Here is a 23,073-nt window from a genome sequence, read left to right on the forward strand (position 1 = left end):
ATAGTACCACTATACACAAGTTCAGATGTTTTTCCTGACTGCAAAGAACCCAAAAAAATGCCTGCTATTAAACCGGCAAGGTGTGAAAACCGAGAAGCCAACCTCCTGTGCTGAAAGTGTTCTAATACAAACAATCCTTTTTTTTCTGGTTCTGGACATGCTACAGAGCTGAAACTTCACAGGTACACTTTTTAGACCCCCCAGATACGAAATCACACAAAAAAAAGTTCTTAAAAATTGTCATTTTTGATAAAAAAGCCAATTATTGAAAAAAAAATTTAATTTTAATAAAAGAGATTTTTTGGATTTTTACTTTGGATTTCGTATCTGGGGGGTCTAAAAGGTGTACATGTGAAGTTTCAGCTCTGTAGCATGTCCAGAACCAGAAAAAAAAGATTGTTTGTATTAGAACACTTTCAGCACAGGAGGTTGGCTTCTCGGTTTTCACACCTTGCCGGTTTAATAGAAGGCATTTTTTGGGTTCTTTGCAGTCAGGAAAAACATCTGAACTTGTGTATAGTGGTACTTTGCACAAGTTCTGATGTTTTGCCTGCCTCCAAAAACTCCCAAAAAATGCCAGCAAAAACACACCTGGGCATTTTTTTTGGACGCTAGCGTTTTTTTGGCATTTTTTTGGGTTCTTTTGAGGCAGGCAAAACATCTGAACTTGTGTATAGTGGTATATATACACACATAATTATATGTATATAGACACCTAGCCATATATAGGTGTGATAGTAGCAGAAATATATTACTGTAAATGATTTCATTAGTGCAAGCATATATTTCTGCTACTATCACACCTATATATGTCTAGGTGTGTATATAAATATATTTATGTGTGTATATACACCACTATACACAAGTTCAGATGTTTTGCCTGCCTCAAAAGAACCCAAAAAAATGCCAAAAAAAACTGCTAGCGTCAAAAAAAAAATGCCCAGGTGTGTTTTTGCTGGCATTTTTTGGGGGTTTTTGGAGGCAGGCAAAACATCAGAACTTGTGCACTGTACCACTATACACAAGTTCAGATGTTTTTCCTGACTGCAAAGAACCCAAAAAAATGCCTGCTATTAAACCGGCAAGGTGTGAAAACCGAGAAGCCAACCGTCCTGTGCTGAAAGTGTTCTAATACAAACAATCTTTTTTTTTATGGTTCTGGACATGCTACAGAGCTGAAACTTCACATGTACACTTTTTAGACCCCCAAATACTAAATCCAAAGTCAAAATAAAAAAATCTCTCTTTTTTTTTTCAATAATTGGCTTTTTTTTATCAAAAATGACAATTTTTAAGAACTTTTTTTTGTGTGATTAATAGTTAATGGGGCATGACCCAGAACCCTAGGGACTTTTTTGGGTTTTAGGGCTTAAAAATTGTGTTTTTTGATTGCCGAATTTCGGGTCCCATTGATTTCAATGGGGTTCTGAAATCCGGGCTGAACTTTCGGGAAGTTCGGATGTTCTGGCCGAACCAAACTTTTCAAAAGTTCGATCATCCCTACTCCTCAGTAAGCCTGATACATAATATATGTGTAGCCACACATTGGGCAATTGCTCTTTATTGGAAATCCACAAAAGTCCCTTTTTCACAAATAATTGCAGTACTGGATGATATTTTTAGTTGAATTTGTGTCTTTTTTCAACCTGACTAACTATGTAACTATATTATAATTATGTAAAAAATATTTCACACTCTACATAGCTTTAAAAAATCATTTGATTTTAAATGGGATCCTTGATTCTGACACGGGCATTCAAATGATAATTAAGGAATTGTTTCAAACTTTAACATTTACAGTGCCCTGAAAAAAGTATCACACCCCTTGAAATATTCCACATTTTGTAATGTTACAACCAAAAAACGTAAATGTATTTTATTGAGCTTTTATGTGATAGACCGACACAAAGTGGCACATAATTGTGAAGTTGAAGGAAAATGATAAATGGTTTTCAACATTTTTTACAAATAAATATCTGAAAAATGTGGCGTGCATTTGTATTCAGCCCCCAATTGCCTTCAGAAGTCACCTAATTAGTAAATAGAGTCCACCTGTGTATAATTTAATCTCAGTATAATTACAGCTGTTCTGTGAAGCCCTCAGAGGTTTGTTAGTGAACAAACAGCTTTATGAAGGCCAAGGAACACACCAGATATGTCGGGGATAATGTTGTGGAGAAGTGTAAAGCACGGTTAGGTTTTTAAAATAAAATATCCCAAGCTTTGAGCATCTCATGGAGCGCTGTTCAATCCATCATCCGAAAATGGAAAGAGTATGGCACAACTGCAACCCTACCAAGACATGAACAATATAGGCTATTTGGGCCTTTAAGTGAGACACCAGCAGGTAATGCCCAGCGTCTCCATCCCTGTATCAGAAAAACTGAAAATTGAAAGGATTAAAAGAGGTGCATAGAAGTCAGCCAGCCCCCAGTCTGATGTACTCACCCTCCAGTCTGCCACCAACCAAGTAGACCTGTCTCATGATATAAATAAAGAACAGGGGTTTAGTTGACACGCATTTGCAAATGCATGTGTAAGCTGCAGGGCCACTACACGGCACCCTGTGTTACTTGCAGTCCTAACACTGTCTATTTTGAGTGTCTCCACAATGAGTGTCTCCCATCTATGACTGGTCTAATATATCACAGCTCTAATAGCGATGTTGTAGCGATGGTACAAAACTGAAAAGGACTAGTTGAGTAGCATACACCTCCATCCCCTTGGTGGATACAGTATAAAACACAGATATTTTATGAAATTATGGATGGAGGTGATTTACAGGTCAATGCCTCATTTAAAGTCCCAATCTGTGTTTTATACTGTATCCACCAAGGGTGTATGCTACTCAGCTAGTCATTTTCAGTTTTGTACCATCGCTACAACATAGCTATTAGAGCCGTGAGATATTAGGCCAGTCATAGATGGGAGCAGGTTGGGGGAGGTTTGGGCTGTCTCCCCCTCACCTGTCTCCCATTAATCCATTAGCAGCCATGTGCTTCCATTGTGGAGACACTCACACTGCAAAAGACTGGGGTGGAGGTTCATCTTCCAGCAGGACAACTACCCTAAAAATACAGCCAGAGCTACAAAGGAATGGTTTATATCAAAGCATATTCATGTGTTAGAATGGCCCAGTCAAAGACCAGACCTAAATCCAATTGAGAATATGTGGCAAGACTTGAAAATTGCTGTTCACAGATGCTCTCCATCCAATCTGACAGAGCTTGAGCTATTTTGCAAACAATGGGCAAAAATGTCACTCTCTATGTGTAAAAGATGTGCAAAGCTGGTAGAAACATCCCCAAAAAGACTTGCAGCTGTAATTGCAGCAAAAGGTGGTTCTACAAAGTATTGGGGGGTGAATACAAATGCACACCACACTTTTCACATATTTATTTGTAAACATTTTTGAAAACCATTTATCATTTTCCTTCCACTTCACAATTATGTGCCACTTTGTGTCGGTCTATCACATAAGATCCCAACAAAATACGTTTACGTTATTGGTTGTAACATGAAAAAATGTCGAAAATTTCAAGGGGTATGAATACTTTTTCAAGGCACTGTAAAAGAGAAGCTTTGGACACTTTGTTATGTGCAATTCTCAAATGTAAAGACAATGGGGTTGATTTACTATAGGCAAATAGACTGTGCACTCTGAAAGGGCAGCTGCTCCAGAGCTTAGTAAATGAGGGGAAGCTTCACTTTGCAAAGAATTCCCAATCACGTACAAGGAAAATAAAAAAGCAGCATTTTTGCTTGCACATGATTGGATGATGGAAGTCAACAACGTTTTTTCTTATTTACTAAGCCCTGGAGCAACTGCATTTTGCAAAGTGCACAGTCTATTTGCCTTTAGTAAATCAACCCCAATGTGTTCTTCTTTTACCATGGTACCTCATACCCAATCTGTACTTTATACAGTTGTATATTTCTTGTCTGTATATCTGATTAGACGTGTGCAGAAAGGAAACATTTGTTTAGTTTCAAATTAATTTGTTATGCTACCAATTTTGTTTCGTGGATTCATTTCAGAATTCGTTTGGTTTCATCTCGTTTGGTTTATTCATTTTCTAACGAATTCCCAAGTTTCAGAACTTCAGAACTTCAGAGTCGAATTCAAAATGGTTTCCCGGTCTGCTTCTTAACAACCAGCTATTCTTCACACAGAATTCAGATTGGTTGATACATTTTTAATGGATTCAAATTCAAATCATTCTTAAAATTTGGAATTTGTTAGAAAACGAATAAACTAAACAAAGCGATATGTAACAAAATTTGCTACCATTGTTATTGAGATACATCCGAATAACCAAAGATTAGTAAAAAAAAAGAATTATATTTGTGTTCCAAACAATTGCAGACAATAAATCTGAGATATCGCTCTCTGCAAACACATTTTATTGAACTTTTTTCAGCAACATGTGCTACATTCAGTAATATTTCAGATAAGATCTCACCCCTACCAACAAAAGGAAAATGCTATAATCAACTAGGCCAAGCGAACAGCTGAAGGGGCGTCAGGGCTGATAACACAGGGGAGAGGCTGGAGGATTCTTAGGGCTGGTAACACAGGCGAGAGGCTGGAGGAGTCTCAGAGCTGGTAACACAGGCAAGAGGCTGGAGGAGTCTCAGGATTGGTAACACAGGTTAGAGGCTGGAGGAGTCTCAGGGCTGGTAACACAGGTGAGAAGCTGATGGGTTTCAGGGCCAGTAACACAGGCAAGAAGCTGGAGGAGTCTCAGGGCCGGTAACACAGGTGAGAGGCTGGAGGATTCCCAGGGCTGGTAACACAAGCAGATGGCTGGGGACATGGGTACACAATTTTGTAATTTTAGCAGGTCATTACTATTTTTGTAAGCATTTCACAGCTCATAATTTGGGACCATCATTTGTGGAAAAGCAGGATGTTCACACACAACCAATCAGGGACTTGGCCAATGAACACAGATTTTTCCTTTGACAGAACCCACATGACCCCTGCTAAAGCTGTGTCCCACCATGGGCAACAGAGAGAGTCAAGTGCTACTAACAGGTATGTCAAAATTTGACATCAGATACTACAGGATGGTTGGATGTGTAATGCTAAACAACATGCCGTTAAACATTTATGCTGGCAAGATCTTCACCAAACACAGTCCTTCGCATATGGTGACATTAGTATGGAAGTCTATAGAGAAAAGGAAGAAGGAGGAACACTGGAGACATCTCCTGGCCCAGCTTGATAGTAGGAAAACATGGGTGTTTGGACAAGGGTCTCTGATCTGTCCATTCCCCATCCCAACAAGATTAGATTTATAAGAACCTTTAGGTCTGCTGCAGCAAGTTCAGCCTTTTTCCAGATAAGTGTTACAAAAATCATTCACGTAACTGAGATTGTGAAAGAAGAATGTGTGAGATGTATGGGGTGTAAGGGGTGTATATAAGGTTTGAGCTTGATTTTTCCACCATAGCATGGTAGTGGAGATCCTGTTCTTTTTTTGTCCCAATCAGATTTAAGGGTGTCTGGTCCTGCTAGGTCAGGGTCATTCTACAGAAGCTACATAGAAGAGGATAAAGACCATCTGACCTAAAAGAGGTTATCGACTTAGCTGTGATATATGAAGTGGACACAGGCATCAATTAAGCCAGACAGTGGTTAAAACCCTTCCACACTCCATCCACAACTTAAAACGAAGATTTAGTTTAGCCCTCATTCACATTGAACGCAGCTTTGAAATTGTGCGACTTCATCTGAACTCGCACAATTTCAAAGCTGCATTTCAGTCCGACTTCTGGGTCGACTAGAAAAAAATCTGTGCAGGTTCATGCACAGATGTCTATTGAAGTTGCCTCCAAAGTAGTGCAGGAATTACTTTAGGAAATTGCTGTGGAGCCACGAAGTCGGTGCCATTGCCGACAATACGCTGCGATTTGACATGTGATTTGACCTGTCGAATCACGCCGATGTGAACGGGGGCTTAATGTACACTTTTAGGGGGTCTATTGTCTATTTAGAAATGTTTTCACAGATTTCACCCAAGAGTCACACATTTTTATAATTTGATTTAATTGGGGAAATATGCAAATCCTGGGTGATAGCTGTGTGAATTTGGGGTGAAAAAATATATAAACAGAACCCTAAGTTTAATTCATTAAAAAAAAAAAAAAAAAAAGTAACGACAGCCGTTTCTAAAGAGTTTCTTGAGTGAGTCAAAACTACAAGGCGTGCAATTGAAAACTTCTTCCTCCAGCCAGATGGGAGAACATGGATGCATCATTTTTTCTGGGGTCTTAAGGATATGTTTTCTTGGGTATTCAATTTGATGATGAATCTTAGTATTCCTTCTGTTATGTTCTTCTGAGGTTTACCAGCAGGGCTGATTCTCTGATTATTGCGGAGTCACAGGCTCACCGTAGACCTCCACCTCGCATAGGGTCAGGAATTGAACACGCCCCGGAATCACCACGCTGACGTATTGAGCCTCTATCTCATTAAAGCAGTAAGCTGTCACAGGATTAGAATAGTTGGTGATCCGACCAACCCTGTGGAGGACAAACAAGGATTGACACAGTCATAGAGAAAATACCACTCATTCACATATGGGAGATGTACAAAATGGGTCCATAGAAAAGATATATCATTATATGACTTAATATTAGAGATGTATAGTAACTAAGTAGAACTACTTCACTACTGTACTTAGTACCGAAAGGCGGTATCTGTACTTTCCTAGAGTAGAATTTTTTTCTCCTACTTCCACTTTTACTTCACTACATTTTTTCAATGATTTCAATACTTCTACTCCAATATTTTTTTTTTGTGCTGCATAGTTACTTGTTACTATTATAAAAATGACCACTGCCAGAACAGTAGATGGCAGGTTTCATGAAGTTCAAAACATGTGTATTATCAGCGCATACGAAAATAAATGCTACTGTATGTATAAATAAAAGCTGCTTTGAAATAATAAAAACAATATGATGTTCAAACTTTTGACTTCTTTCTTTAATAACTACATAACACAATACTTGTACTTTTACTTTCAGTACTTGAGTAGCAAAATGTTTTAAAAAACTACTTGCAATACTTAAGTACAAAAAATGTTGAATACTTTAGTACTTCTACTCAAGTCACTTTTTGATCGAGCACTTGTACTTTTACTCAAGTATGGGTTTCGAGTACTTTATACAACTCTGCTTAATATTGATCTCTGGAATCATCGTGACTTGTTGTTAAAGCGGTAGTATCCCCTGTGTAAAAAAAAAAAACAAAAACCTGCAGGAGAATGGCATAATGTGCTAGTGTGCATCGCATACTAGCAAATTATAAAATACCTACCTTAGAACGAAGCCCCAACATGGTCGCCTGGACACTGAGGGAGCTGACATGTTCCCTCGGAGTCAGTTCTGGGTTCGGCGGCTCCGGCGCTGTGAGTGGCCGGAACCGCAATGATGTCACTCCCGTGCATGAGTGGGGGAGTTCACTTTCCAGGAAGGAGCTCTGAAGGTCCGGCAAGATACGCCGGACCTTCAGTGCGCATGCGCCGCTGGGGTCAGCTGCTGTATGCATGGTGAATATCTCCTAAACCATGCAGGTTTAAGAGATATTCATTTTACCTACAGGTGAGCCTTATAATAGGCCTTATTATAGGCTTACCTGTAGGTAAAAGTTAAAAAGCGGAGTATACTACCACTTTAAGAATGTCTTTTATCATCGCACAATAAAAACAACCAAGAATACATCTTTTTAGCCATGAGGCAGATGATAGCTAAATCCTGGTGGCAGCCCATTCTATCTTTTGGGGAAGTCAAACAAAGCATTACTGGCAGTATGTTTAATGAGAAGCATACAGCTATTCTTAATGATATTCATACTAAGTTGATGAAAATGTGGTCTCCTTGTGTGTGTAGCACCCTCCTAGTCAGGTGCTAGAAGGTATTTATATATATATATATATATATATATATATATATATATATATTATATAGCTTTTGGTTTTTCTGCTGAACAGAGAAGTGGCAGGTAAAAGCATTTTTCAGCTCTCTGCTTATCAGAGAGCTGAATCATTTAGTTAGGCCTGTTTCTGTGTGCTCAGGTGTGATTCTTGTGGGCTGGGGGAGTGTTCCCACTGTATTCAATGAGGTGGCTCATTGGACAGTGGAGGAAACCCAGCCAGTGACACACTGGCTTTTATACCACCCCATGGGTTTGGCACAGTTGAAGTGCATCATGGGTGGGGGTATAAAAGTCAAGGGCACAAAGAGCAGGACGTCTTTGGGTGGGAAGCCAGGTCCCAGAAGGAGGGTGTTGCTCCTACTGCAGGAGAGAAAGAGGGTCACAGGCAGTCAGCCTAGTGATCAGTGTGAGAAGCTGAGCCGGAGGTCCAGGAGAACTGACTGGGGAGTTGGTGGCTGAAGCAACCTGAGAAAAACAGTGTCTGTGAGTACCGTGAAGCTTGCCAAGGGTCTGCCCAGGAAGGGGGACCACTCCAGGATAGAGTCAGTGGACAGGTGTCAGCTCACACAGGAGAGATTGAAAGGAGTGCCAAGTAAAATCCTGAAGATACTTTACACATAGGATCACTAAAATCTGTCTTCACTTCAGTGGCAGGGTGAAGTAGCGGCCTTGCCACATTCTAGTTCAGTTGTCCCTAAGACTGTGAATAGTTCAAGTTGGAGTATCCCACTCATCCCTTCTCCTATCCCAGTTCCAAATAAAACACAAAAACCCCAATGCTCGACTGATCATTGACTGAATCTAAACCTATACAGTGTTAAGTTACTATCACCTGTTGCTAAGGGAAACCCAGAGGAACCCGTTTCAGCAGCTCCTCAGGGGGCAGTGCTACATGTGGAATATCTTTGATCTGATGTTGCCCATTCTGCTTTGCAGCCTTTCTCAACCTTTTTACCCCTAAAGGAACCTTGGCACTCATTTTTAGGTCCTGGGAAACCCCCTTAATTTCAGAATGCCACCCTTACAGATAACTAAAAAAGATCATTGGTGTCATGTCACTGACTCTGTCATGTAGTGTTTGCTCTAAAATTATGCAGGCACCATAAAATGAGAGGCCATTCAACCACGGCTCCAGAAACCCTTAGCAACCTCTGGAGGAAACTTAGAGTTACACAGAATCTTAGTGGGGAATGGATGCCTAGCGGTAACCCCTTCCCCCTTCCCCCCTTTTTTTTTTACCCCTACCCCCTTCTTTTCTTTGTTCTTGTTTTTTTATTTATCTTGCTTTTCTTGTTCCTCTTGCACATTCTACTCTTTACTCTTTAGATTTTACATACCAAGTTTTTCTGGGGGCCTGCTGAGCTGGCCTATCTGCTGGATCATGATTACAATGACTGTCTTTTCCCTTGTGCTCTTTCTTCATTTGCTTGTATTTGTCCGTATTTGCAATATACAAATACCTCAATGATCCCAGCGTAGGAAAATACTATTCATTCCCAGGAAGTGTAAGAGGACACGGGGCCACGCAATGAGATTTGAGGAGAAGCAGTTTAACCTTAAAGTAGAACTATAGGCAATTTTTTTATTCATTTTGGATAGAGCAAAGGCGGGTTATACCCCATCAGATTTTTTTTTGCCATCTGTGTCCCATTGTGGAGATTTCCATTCACTTCCTGTCCCAGAGCCAAACAGCAAGAAGAATTCCCTGTTAATTTAACCACTTCCCACAAACCATTGTACCTGTACACCAGATTGAGGAAGTGGTTGTGCTGGGTTGATGCCTGCAGCTAGATGCATCAACCTGGTACCGTTTTTTAGAGCCTTCGGCTGTCCTGCCCGGGTCTCCGGTCCCACCGGGAGACCCGAGCAACCAGCTGGCACATCCGCCGGCTAGTTAGAGTACCAAACGAAGCCGGATTTGGCTTCGATCAGGTCTCCGATCATGTAACCCTGAAGCGACATCACAATGTTACTTCCGGTTTACTCGGCTGCCAATGGCGCCGATTTAAAAAACTGTCAGTATTCCAAAATGACGATTTCAGCGTTTTGAATACTTTGACGTGCAGTGGAGGGGTCACATGTGGGGAATCGCTGCGATCGCCAGAGCAAGAGCAATAATTCTAGAAAAAAACCTCCTCTGTAACTCTTAACTGGTAACAGTTAAAAATCTCCATAGGCGACGCTTTAAAATTTTTTAAGTACCATAGTTTGTTGCCATTCCACGAGAGTGCGCAATTTCAAACCTTAACATGTTAGGTATTTATTTACTCGCGTGACATTTTCTTTCACAATATACAAAAAATTTGGCTAACTTTACGGTTTCGTTTTTTTAATTCAGTGAAGTGTATCTTTTCCAAAAAACAAAACAAATGCATTTTAAAAGACCGCTACGCAAATACTGTGTGGCATAAAATATTCCAATGACCTCCATTTTATTCTCCAGAGTCTTTGCTAAAAAAAAAAAAAAAAGAAATGATATATATATATATATATATATATATATATATATATATATATATATATATATAGATATATATATATACACACTGTGCCTTGCGAAAGTATTTGGCCCCCTTGAACTTTTCGACCTTTTGCCACATTTCAGGCTTCAAACATAAAGATATAAAACTGTAACTTTTTGTGAATAATCAACAACAAGTGGGACACAATCATGAAGTGGAATGAAATTTATTGGATATTTCAAACTTTTTTAACAAATAAAAAACTGAAAAATTGGGCGTGAAAAATTATTCAGCCCCCTTAAGTTAATACTTTGTAGCGCCACCTTTTGCCGCAATTACAGCTGTAAATCGCTTGGGGTATGTCTCTGTCAGTTTTGCACATCGAGAGACTGACATTTTTGCCCATTCCTCCTTGCAAAACAGCTCGAGCTCAGTGAGGTTGGATGGAGGTCGGATGGAGAGCATTTGTGAACAGCAGTTTTCAGTTCTTTCCACAGATTCTCGATTGGATTCAGGTCTGGACTTTGACTTGGCCATTCTAAATCCTGGATATGTTTATTTGTGAACCATTCCATTGTAGATTTTGCTTTATGTTTTGGATCATTGTCTTGTTGGAAGACAAATCTCCGTCCCAATCTCAGGTCTTTTGCAGACTCCATCAGGTTTTCTTCCAGAATGGTCCTGTATTTGGCTACATTCATCTTCCCATCAATTTTAACCATCTTCCCTGTCATTGCTGAAGAAAAGCAGGCCCAAACCATGATGCTGCCACCACCATGTTTGACAGTGGGGATGGTGTGTTCAGGGTGATGAGCTGTGTTGCTTTTACGCCAAACATAACGTTTTGCATTGTTGCCAAAAAATTTGATTTTGGTTTCATCTGACCAGAGCACCTTCTTCCACATGTTTGGTGTGTCTCCCAGGTGGCTTGTGGCAAACTTTAAACGACACTTTCATGGATATCTTTAAGAAATGGCTTTCTTCTTGCCACTCTTCCATAAAGGCCAGATTTGTGCAGTATACGACTGATTGTTGTCCTATGGACAGAGTCTCCCACCTCAGCTGTAGATCTCTGCAGTTCATCCAGAGTGATCATGGGCCTCTTGGCTGCATCTCTGATCAGTCTTCTCCTTGTATGAGCTGAAAGTTTAGAGGGACGGCCAGGTCTTCGTAGATTTGCAGTGGTCTGATACTCCTTCCATGTCAATATTATCGCTTGCACAGTGCTCCTTGGGATGTTTAAAGCTTGGGAAATCTTTTTGTATCCAAATCCGGCTTTAAACTTCTCCACAACAGTATCTCGGACCTGCCTGGTGTGTTCCTTGTTGTTCATGATGCTCTCTGTGCTTTAAACGGACCTCTGAGACTATCACAGTGCAGGTGCATTTATACGGAGACTTGATTACACACAGGTGGATTCTATTTATCATCATTAGTCATTTAGGTCAACATTGGATCATTCAGAGATCCTCACTGAACTTCTGGAGAGAGTTTGCTGCACTGAAAGTAAAGGGGCTAAATAATTTTGCACGCCCAATTTTTAAGTTTTTTATTTGTTAAAAAAGTTTGAAATATCCAATAAATTTTGTTCCACTTCATGATTATGTCCCACTGGTTGTTGATTCTTCAAAAAAAAAATACAGTTTTATATCTTTATGTTTGAAGCCTGAAATGTGGCAAAAGGTCAAAAAGTTCAAGGGGGCCGAATACTTTCGCAAGGCACTGTATATATATATATATATATATATATATATATATATATATATATATATATATATATACACATATATAATGTTTGGGGGTTCTAAGTAATTTTTTAGCAAAAAATACTGATTTTAACTTGTAAGCAAAATGTGTCAGAAATAGGCCTGGTCTTTAAAGGATAAGTCCACCGTAAAACTAACATCCCTGCATCTATAGATCTTCATGATCTAACAATAACCTATCTAGCACTGTAAAGAAGAAATCAGTATACTTACCCTTTTTGAAGCCAATCCGACCGGATCCCACGCTGAGCTGTCAGCGGCGGCTTCACTGTGAAGGTGGGTGCAGAGGACAAAGCCGACAACAGAAGCCCCATAGTAAGTCTATGCGTGATGTCACTTCCCATTCATTTCTCAGTCATTGTTGGCCGTGTCCTCTGCAGAGCTTCTGCCGCTGGAGATCGGGTCGGATCGGCTTCCAAAAAAGTAAAAATACTGATTTCTTCTTTACAGGGCTAGATAGGTTAGTGCTAGATCGTGGAGGTCTATGGATGCAGAGATTTTAGTGTTATGGTGGACTTTAATTGGTTAACCACTTAAGGACCAGGCCTATTTCTGACAAGTTAGAGTCAGTATATTTTGCTAGAAAATTACTTAGAACTCCCAAACATTATATATTATATGAGAGATGTGAGTGCAGCGCTGCTTTAAAATTATAAATCTATAAATATATATAAGAAATGTGCAATAACTTAATACATCTGTAGTGATCTTCAAAGAAATAATATACAGTGTACGATCATAGAAATCTAATATTTATACACAATGTGTTCCAAATAGAAAAATATATAAATATAAATAATTGTCCATATATAAATCTTTCCAGAATGCTGTGACTTTTTCCGATATTCATAAAGTGCTTGAGTGTTCAAAAATGTGCAATAAGCGGGGTTTCCCCCTTAAGATGTCTGCTTACCATCAACTGGATATAATCAGGCATGGAATAAAGGTTTTACACTCTGTTTTTCAATTGGTGAGGAATATTTAGCTGGAACCTCAAGATTCATCGCCCCCGTATCCTCAAAAAGAGAAGCTTTTCATGGTGAAGTTTGTTTTAAACAACACATTTATTGGGTACATGGCGGGGATTTATACTCACAAACAACAAAGTAAAACAAGCATAGAGCGGCTCGGTGGTGTGCTGCTCCCGCAGCATACGATCCTCCGGCCGGGGATCACGTGGTACTCGCTCTACCTATCGCTAGACGCGTTTCGCTGTGACACACAGCTTCATCTGTAGCTGATTTGTGAGGGGTACCACTCGATTAAATATGCTACATTGCCACTCCTCCTTTCTTTCAAGTCCAGAGACTTGTTACATTCCGTTTAATATGTTGCAACCCTTCGCCAATGGAATGGGTACATCGGAGTGTGTGCTATCTAAAAACATGCCATTTAAAAACAATGCTAATCTTTAATTGACTATTCGAAGTTTATTTAAAAACAATGGCTCAATTATCATGGGTCAATCAGGTGTGCAAACACACTCCCTATTCACTACTCATAATGAGTCTTATGTGTTTTTGCAATTACAATTGGTTGTAGCCCATACATCTTGCGATTGGTCATGAGCGATTCCATGTAAAAATATATTACATTACAATATAGCTTTATAGTTCAGAAAATATATATATATATACTGTTTACAAGGCTGGAACTTAGTTTAATCCATAAAAAATATACATTGAGGATTCTAAAACACTTTAAAATGTACTAAAATTAATAAATACTATAAAATTATTAAAAATCATTAATAAAACAATTAATGTCTATTTCGACATTCAAACCTTTAGGTGTCATACTATCTAATTTATGGATCCACCATGTTTCATTTTGAGATATGGCTCTCCTCATATTGGTCCCTCTCCAATGTTTTTCTATCGTGTCTATCGCACAGAATTTTAATTTACTAGGGTCTTTATTATGTACAATTCTAAAATGATTGGACAAGCTGTGCTTTTTAAAACCTTTTTTGATGTTCGCAATATGCTCTCTGAGCCTGATCCTTAGTTCTCTGGTGGTACGTCCTATGTACTGGAGACCACATTCACACTCCAGTAAATAGGTAACGTGGGTGGTCCTGCATGTAATGAACTTTTCAATTTTATATTGTCGCTTGGTGACATTCGATTTAAAGTGCGTTTCTTTTTTAGATTTGTTGTTCTTTCTACATGTGCGGCAAATCACACAATTTCCGCATCTATAAAATCCTTTTTGATCTAAGAAAGTTACTGTTTTCTTCGGAGGGTCAGGTATGTTTTTAGCGATTTTGTCTTTCAAGATAGGTGGTCTTCTATAGATGAATTGAGGTTTTTTGGGTAAAATATTCTTAAAAACAGGGTCTCTCATTAAAATGGGCCAATGGGTTTTAAAAATGCTTTCTAATTGCTTGTACTGCTGGTTAAAATCTGTGCAGAAGGCGATATGACGGGTCTTTTTAGGTTTCTTGCTGGGTTTTAATAATTCTTTTCTGTCCATATTGACGATTTTTTGTTGAATCTGATTCAAATTTGCAGTTTTGTATCCTTTATCTTTAAATCTTTGCAGCAACATGTCAGACTGCTGTAAATAATCATTTTGGGATTGACAGTTTCTCCTTAGTCTCAACAATTGTCCTTTTGGGATTGCTGCTAACCAATTAGGATGGTGATTGCTATTAGTTGGTATGTAGCTGTTTCTGTCCGTACTTTTAAAGTACGTTTTTGTCGACATATGGTTATTTGATTTAAAAATAGTGAGATCTAAGTAATTAATTTCTTGTTCATTTATTGTTGCTGTAAAAGTAATTTGGTATCTGTTTGTATTCAAAGACTCTATATATTCAGATAAGGATTCTTGCGAACCCTCCCATATGATTAAAATATCGTCTATAAATCTTTTAAAAGCTTTTAATTGGGGGTGGGGTTTGTTAAAAATATATTCAGCTTCCCATTTATTCATGAATATGTTTGCTACTGTGGGGGCATACTTAGCCCCCATAGCTACGCCTTTGGTTTGCTTATAAAAGTGCTTGCAGTGCCAAAAATAATTATTGCACATGGCCCATTCTAAAATATCTAATAAAAACTCAATTTGGGATGGCGGTAATTTCTTATCTGCCTTCAAAGCCCATTTAACTGCTGTTAAGGCGTCTTTTTGATTTATGTTAGTATATAATGAATTTACATCCACACTCGCTAAAATTGTATTATCATTTGTTTTAAAGTGCTCAATAAAATTTAGCACATCTCTGCTATCTTTGAGGTAGGATGTTGTTTTCTTCACTAGTGGTTGGAGGTGGAAATCTATATATTCGCCTACCCTTGCAAAAATCGATTCTATTCCATTTATAATCGGACGTCCGGGTGGCTTCTCCAAATTTTTGTGAATTTTGGGTACCTGATATATAATTGGCATTTTTGGTGCTTCAGGTATCAGGTATTTCATTTCCTTTTTATTCAAAATATCATTTTTGTACGCCTTTTTTATTTTTTTGGTTAACATTGCTTTGAGTTTGTTTAGAGGGTTGGTTTTTAATTTCTCATAAGTCTCACTGTCATATACTATTTTATCCAATTCATCCATATATTGTTTCTTGTCTAAAATTACAATACCTCCTCCTTTATCCGCAGGCCTTATCACTATATTTTTCTTTTTTTCCAGAGATTCTATACTTTTTTGTAATTTTTTACTTCCTGGGACTGGGTGGATTGAGATATTTTCTATATCTTGTTGTACCATAAGCTTGAATACATCTAAGCATTGGTTGTTCGCCGTTTTTGGATTGAATGTTGATCTGTTTTTGAGTCCACTGTGTACAATATCACTTACTCGTGGTTGTTCTGTTCTGTCATTTATTTTATTGGCAAAGAATTTTTTAATATTTAATGTTCTTACAAATTTTTGCAAGTCAATGAAAGCCTTGAATTTATTTATATTTTTAGGGGGGGCAAATTTGAGCCCCAAATCTAAAATTCGTAGCTCCTCATCAGTCAGAGTTACGCTACTTAGATTGTAAATACCCTCTCCTAGTTTGTTCGTTTTCTTTTTCCTTTTCCCCCCTCTACATCCTCTTTTCTTTCGCTGTGTTGAGGTTGTGTTGGGGGTCCTTGATATGGGGGCTGTGCCTGCTGATAGCCTCTGGGTCTCCAGTAATAAGGGTTGCCCCTTGGAGGGCCCCAATAGGAGCCTCTTCCTCTGTTGCCTCTCCACGGAGGTCTGCCCTGTCCCCTGTTCCAAAAATCCCCCCGATAAGAGGGTTGATGCTGGTAACCTTGATGGTAATAGGGCGGGGGTCCTCTAGGTCTCGGGGATGGGGAGTGCTGATATATTGGTCCAAACCTATTGTGTGTAGGTACATTGTATTGTGGTGAATCAGCATATTGTTGGGGGGTTTTATTAATTCTGGAGGTGCTTGGGGTTGGAGTGTTTACGGGGAAGGGTGATGATACACTCTCCCTTTCTGGTGATGATTCTCTTGACTCAATAATTTCCTCCTCCATTAATTCTTGCCATTTATAGATGTTACCTGCCTTGTAATCAGTTAAATCTCTTTGGAATTTCTTAATTTTTTTCTTTTGCGTATCTTTATCTAATTTTGATATAAACTCTTGTATACTTTTCATTCTATCTTTGTATTCATTTGTATTAGCATGTGGTTGTAGTGTTTCTTTTAAATTAAGAATCTTGTTTTCCAGCATTTTTAATTTATTTTTCCGTCTTATTAAAATAAGATCCAGTAGTTTTTGTTCACATGTGTTAAAAAAGGTATACCAACTTTCATTGAGTTCCTTATTGTCTAGACCATCATTGGGGGCCAAATCCCAACGAAGTCTTCTCGGTGTCATACCTTCCTTAATATATTGTTCTAGTGTTGTGATATCCCACCACACCCTTACTTGTTTATCCAGGGTGTGTTTTAGTGCTTTGCAGCTTTGGCCAATATCTAATGTTGTGGGATTACTGGAAAATAATTCCTCTGTATTCATTTTTCTTTTTGATATAAAGTCAAACAATTCCATAGCTGCTAGGGTAATAAAGTTTTGATAAACTTTGATAAATGTATAACTAAGGGGCCCTGCGCTTACGGATATTAAAAAAATATATAATACTGTGCATCAAGCTGCTAGCTGCAGTGAAAAGTGCTGGTGCTCTTTTAAAAATGAGAGATGTGAGTGCAGCGCTGCTTTAAAATTATAAATCTATAAATATATATAAGAAATGTGCAATAACTTAATACATCTGTAGTGATCTTCAAAGAAATAATATACAGTGTACGATCATAGAAATCTAATATTTATACACAATGTGTTCCAAATAGAAAAATATATAAATATAAATAATTGTCCATATATAAATCTTTCCAGAATGCTGTGACTTTTTCCGATATTCATAAAGTGCTTGAGTGTTCAAAAATGTGCAATAAGCGGGGTTTCCCCCTTAAGATGTCTGCTTACCATCAACTGGATATAATCAGGCATGGAATAAAGGTTTTACACTCTGTTTTTCAATTGGTGAGGAATATTTAGCTGGAACCTCAAGATTCATCGCCCCCGTATCCTCAAAAAGAGAAGCTTTTCATGGTGAAGTTTGTTTTAAACAACACATTTATTGGGTACATGGCGGGGATTTATACTCACAAACAACAAAGTAAAACAAGCATAGAGCGGCTCGGTGGTGTGCTGCTCCCGCAGCATACGATCCTCCGGCCGGGGATCACGTGGTACTCGCTCTACCTATCGCTAGACGCGTTTCGCTGTGACACACAGCTTCATCTGTAGCTGATTTGTGAGGGGTACCACTCGATTAAATATGCTACATTGCCACTCCTCCTTTCTTTCAAGTCCAGAGACTTGTTACATTCCGTTTAATATGTTGCAACCCTTCGCCAATGGAATGGGTACATCGGAGTGTGTGCTATCTAAAAACATGCCATTTAAAAACAATGCTAATCTTTAATTGACTATTCGAAGTTTATTTAAAAACAATGGCTCAATTATCATGGGTCAATCAGGTGTGCAAACACACTCCCTATTCACTACTCATAATGAGTCTTATGTGTTTTTGCAATTACAATTGGTTGTAGCCCATACATCTTGCGATTGGTCATGAGCGATTCCATGTAAAAATATATTACATTACAATATAGCTTTATAGTTCAGAAAATATATATATATATACTGTTTACAAGGCTGGAACTTAGTTTAATCCATAAAAAATATACATTGAGGATTCTAAAACACTTTAAATTGTTTTAGAATCCTCAATGTATATTTTTTATGGATTAAACTAAGTTCCAGCCTTGTAAACAGTATATATATATATATTTTCTGAACTATAAAGAACTATAAAGCTATATTGTAATGTAATATATTTTTACATGGAATCGCTCATGACCAATCGCAAGATGTATGGCTACAACCAATTGTAATTGCAAAAACACATAAGACTCATTATGAGTAGTGAATAGGGAGTGTGTTTGCACACCTGATTGACCCATGATAATTGAGCCATTGTTTTTAAATAAACTTCGAATAGTCAATTAAAGATTAGCATTGTTTTTAAATGGCATGTTTTTAGATAGCACACACTCCGATGTACCCATTCCATTGGCGAAGGGTTGCAACATATTAAACGGAATGTAACAAGTCTCTGGACTTGAAAGAAAGGAGGAGTGGCAATGTAGCATATTTAATCGAGTGGTACCCCTCACAAATCAGCTACAGATGAAGCTGTGTGTCACAGCGAAACGCGTCTAGCGATAGGTAGAGCGAGTACCACGTGATCCCCGGCCGGAGGATCGTATGCTGCGGGAGCAGCACACCACCGAGCCGCTCTATGCTTGTTTTACTTTGTTGTTTGTGAGTATAAATCCCCGCCATGTACCCAATAAATGTGTTGTTTAAAACAAACTTCACCATGAAAAGCTTCTCTTTTTGAGGATACGGGGGCGATGAATCTTGAGGTTCCAGCTAAATATTCCTCACCAATTGAAAAACAGAGTGTAAAACCTTTATTCCATGCCTGATTATATCCAGTTGATGGTAAGCAGACATCTTAAGGGGGAAACCCCGCTTATTGCACATTTTTGAACACTCAAGCACTTTATGAATATCGGAAAAAGTCACAGCATTCTGGAAAGATTTATATATGGACAATTATTTATATTTATATATTTTTCTATTTGGAACACATTGTGTATAAATATTAGATTTCTATGATCGTACACTGTATATTATTTCTTTGAAGATCACTACAGATGTATTAAGTTATTGCACATTTCTTATATATATTTATAGATTTATAATTTTAAAGCAGCGCTGCACTCACATCTCTCATTTTTAAAAGAGCACCAGCACTTTTCACTGCAGCTAGCAGCTTGATGCACAGTATTATATATTTTTTTAATATCCGTAAGCGCAGGGCCCCTTAGTTATACATTATATATTATATATTTATTTATTTTTTAGCAGAGACCCTAGAGAATAAAATGGAGATCGTTGCAATACTTTATGTCAGACCATGTTTGCGCAATGGTCTTACAAATGCAATTTAAAAAAAAAAAAAATACATTTTTTAATAAAAAAATAAGAAAACAGTCAATGTAGCCCTATTTTTTTTATAATGTGAAAGATAATATTACGCCGGGTAAATTGATATGCAACATGTCATACTTCAAAACTGCGCACAATCGTGGAATGGCGACAAACTTTGATACTTAAAAATCTCCATAAGCAACGCTTTAAAAATTTCTATAGGTTACCAGTAGAGTTCAGCGAACACCTGGATGTCCGGGTTCGGCCGAACTTGAAAAAAAAGTCCGGGTTCGTGACCCGAACTTTACCCCGATCCTGAACCCCATTGAAGTCAATGGTGACCCGAACTTTTGAGCACTAAAATGGCTCTAAAAACAAAAAAACATGGAAAGGGCTAGAGGGCTTCAAATGGCAGCAAAAACTGAAAAATAATTGTCCCCTTAAATTTGTGCTTTTTGAATAGCAGATTAGAACAGCAGTGTCTAAACGCTGTATGTCAGTGTCACAGTAAAGTATGAAGGAAAAATGTTTTTTTTTTTTAAATGCAGATTAAGCAGACACATATGCACTGAGCTTGCATTAAATGGCCGCTGCACGCCGCACGCCGCCCACCTAACAGACTGATAAAAGTTTTTTTTTTTCTCCCTCCTCCTCACTGGGCTCAGGTCAGGGCAAAAAGATTGTGCACCGCACCCTCACACAATAAAATCGATGTAGATCGCTGTCTGATTAAAGAAGATTCTTCCTATTCTTTCCCTGAAAGCAATCTCCAGCCTGACCCTACAATAATCTCCTATCTCTCACTCAGCAGCATCAGGAACCTCTCCCTACAGTAGTTAGAGCAGAGTGATGCGCGGCGCTACGTGACTCCAGCTTATATAGAGGCTGGGTCACATGCTGCACTGGCCAATCACAGCCATGCCATTAGTAGGCATGGCTGTGATGGCTTCTAAGGGCACACTAGTTAAATGCTTGCTGATTGGCTGCCTTGCAGCTCTTGAAACCACGCCATTAAAACCGCGCCAAAACATGAAATAAATTACCAAACAACGGACAGTATCCCGAACATACAGTGAAATGTTCGGGTCCGTGTCCGGGTCGATCCCGAACAATACAGTCCGGGTTCGCTCAACCCTAGTTACCAGTTTAGAGTTACAGAGGAGGTCTAGTGCTAGAATTATTGCTCTCGCTCTAACAATCGTGGCGATACCTCACATGTGTGGTTTGAACACCGTTTACATATGTGACTTGCATATGAGTTCGCTTCTGGGCGTGACTTCGGAGGGACGGGGTGCTTTAATTTTTGTTTTCTTATTTATTTTACTTTTTATTTTTACACATTGTCTCTTTTTTATGATCCCTTTCATTACTGTTACAAGGAATGTAAACATCCCTTGTAACAGAAATAAGCAGGACAGGTCCTCTTTAATGTGAGATCTGGGGTCAAAAAGACCTCACATCTACACTCAAAAGCAATAATAAAAAAAAAAAAAATAGGCCCTTTAACCACTTAAGGACCGGGTCTTTTTCTGACACTTGTTGTTTACAAGTTAAAATCAGTAAATTACTTAGAACCCTCAAACATTATATATATATATATATATATATATATATATATATATATATATTTTTTTTTTTTTTTTTTAGCAGAGACACTAGAGAATAAAATGAAGCTCATTGCAATATTTTTTAATCACATCGTATTTGTGCAGCGGTCTTACGAATGCAATTTTTTGGGGAAAAATTCACTTTTTAAATTAAAAAATAAGAAAACAGTAAAGTTTGAAAATGGGGTTTGGTGCCTCAGGTCAAAAAATTGGGACTTTATGGGCCAATATATTCATTCAAACAGGTTTATTTAGGATAATATATAGTATATAGTAAAAAGGACAAAGAATATAATACATCAAGTGTATGGGTTATAGACTCATGGTGGTAGTGAAAGGAGAAAAAGTAAGAAAGAGGTGACAATAAATATCTCTCTATTTTTCCCACGCTTCTTGGTATGGCGTCGGATCTATAGGGAAGGTATTTCTGGTTTCCTATGCGTTTCGGCAAAATAGCCTTTGTCAAGGAGAGTATGTCAACCACGTCTGTAGATATAATAAAATAATGAATTGAATATATATATTATGAACCAATTGGAACTTAAAAAACAGTAAAGTTAGTCCAATTCTTTTCTAGAATGTGAAAGATAATGTTACGTCGAGTAAATAGATACCCAACATGTCATGCTTCAAAATTGCGCACGCTCGTGGAATGGCGACAAACATTGGTACTTGAAAATCCCCATAGGCGACACATTACCAGTTTAGAGTTAAAGAAGAGGTCTAGGGCTCAAATTATTGCTCTCACGATTGCGGCGATACCTCACATGTGTGGTTTGAACACCGTTTACAACATATTTGGGCGCGACTTGCGTATGCGTTCGCTTCTGCACTGTCCTTTTAAAAAAAAAAAAAAACATTTTTGATCACTTTTATTTCTATTACAAGGAATGTAAACATCCCCTGTAATATAAATAAGCAGGACAGGACCTCTTTAATGTGAGACCTGGGGGTCAAAAAGACCTCACATCTCACATCTACACTAAAAAGCAAAAAAAAAGTCATTTTTTTCATTATGGAAAAATAAATGGGCTCTTTACTGTAAGGCCGTTGCTAGGAAGCGACATGTAATGCTGCTCTAGTCCTCCAAGGCCATAGAATGGCATGGGGGTCATCTTGCCCTCACCTGGCTTCCTGCCTAAGAGGAGAGCGGACCGTATCATTTTCGGATCAGCTGCCAATGGCTCCAGTAAGTGGGGGAAACGACCGGGAACCGGCAGGAGGGGGGGGGGGGAGGTCACCACTCCCGCAGACCATAAAGGTGATCCTGTGTCGAATCTGAAAGAGGACCGTGAAGAATACGGGGGTTATGGAAGCTATCTGTTGCCATAACTCTGGTATGTAACATCAAAGTAAACGCCGAAGTAAGTACAAGGCGGGTGGTCCTGAAGTGATTAAACATATATTGCAATATGCGTGAACTACTGTAGAGATCCCTATTTTTTTATTGCAGTTTGCTTAACAGGTTCCAGACCGCCCGCCGCACATTTACAGCGGCAGGCTGGCCCTCCTGCGCAAAGCGACATAGCCCTATGTCAGTCACGTGCTTGGTGCTGGGGGGGTGAGCGCACGCTGCCGGTGGCATGCTCCCACCCCGGCTAGGCAGTGGGGAAGGCGATAAACAGTAACTCATAGCTCCACCGCACTGTGGGAAGATAAAGAGCTAAGTGTCGGTGCTCAGGCTGAACGTCCAAACCAAATGTTATATGAATAAAGCCGGCACACGAAAAGTCTTCTTCCAAGTAAAATGCTTTATTCCAACATGGATAGCGGTGACAACATGAC

At 38.7% G+C, this 23,073-nt stretch overlaps 1 protein-coding gene across 1 annotated transcript in view; it reads left to right on the plus strand.

Moving 5' to 3' along the window:
* LOC309556415 (fucolectin-like) overlaps window positions 1–23,073 on the plus strand; it is a gene marked incomplete at both ends in the record, with an annotated part of 1,212,026 nt that overhangs the window by 91,587 nt on the left and 1,097,366 nt on the right. The gene's annotated exons all lie outside the window — the stretch shown is intronic.

Source organism: Pelophylax lessonae, assembly GCF_965119305.1.
Source record: "Pelophylax lessonae genome assembly, chromosome: 5".
NCBI lineage: Eukaryota > Metazoa > Chordata > Amphibia > Anura > Ranidae > Pelophylax > Pelophylax lessonae.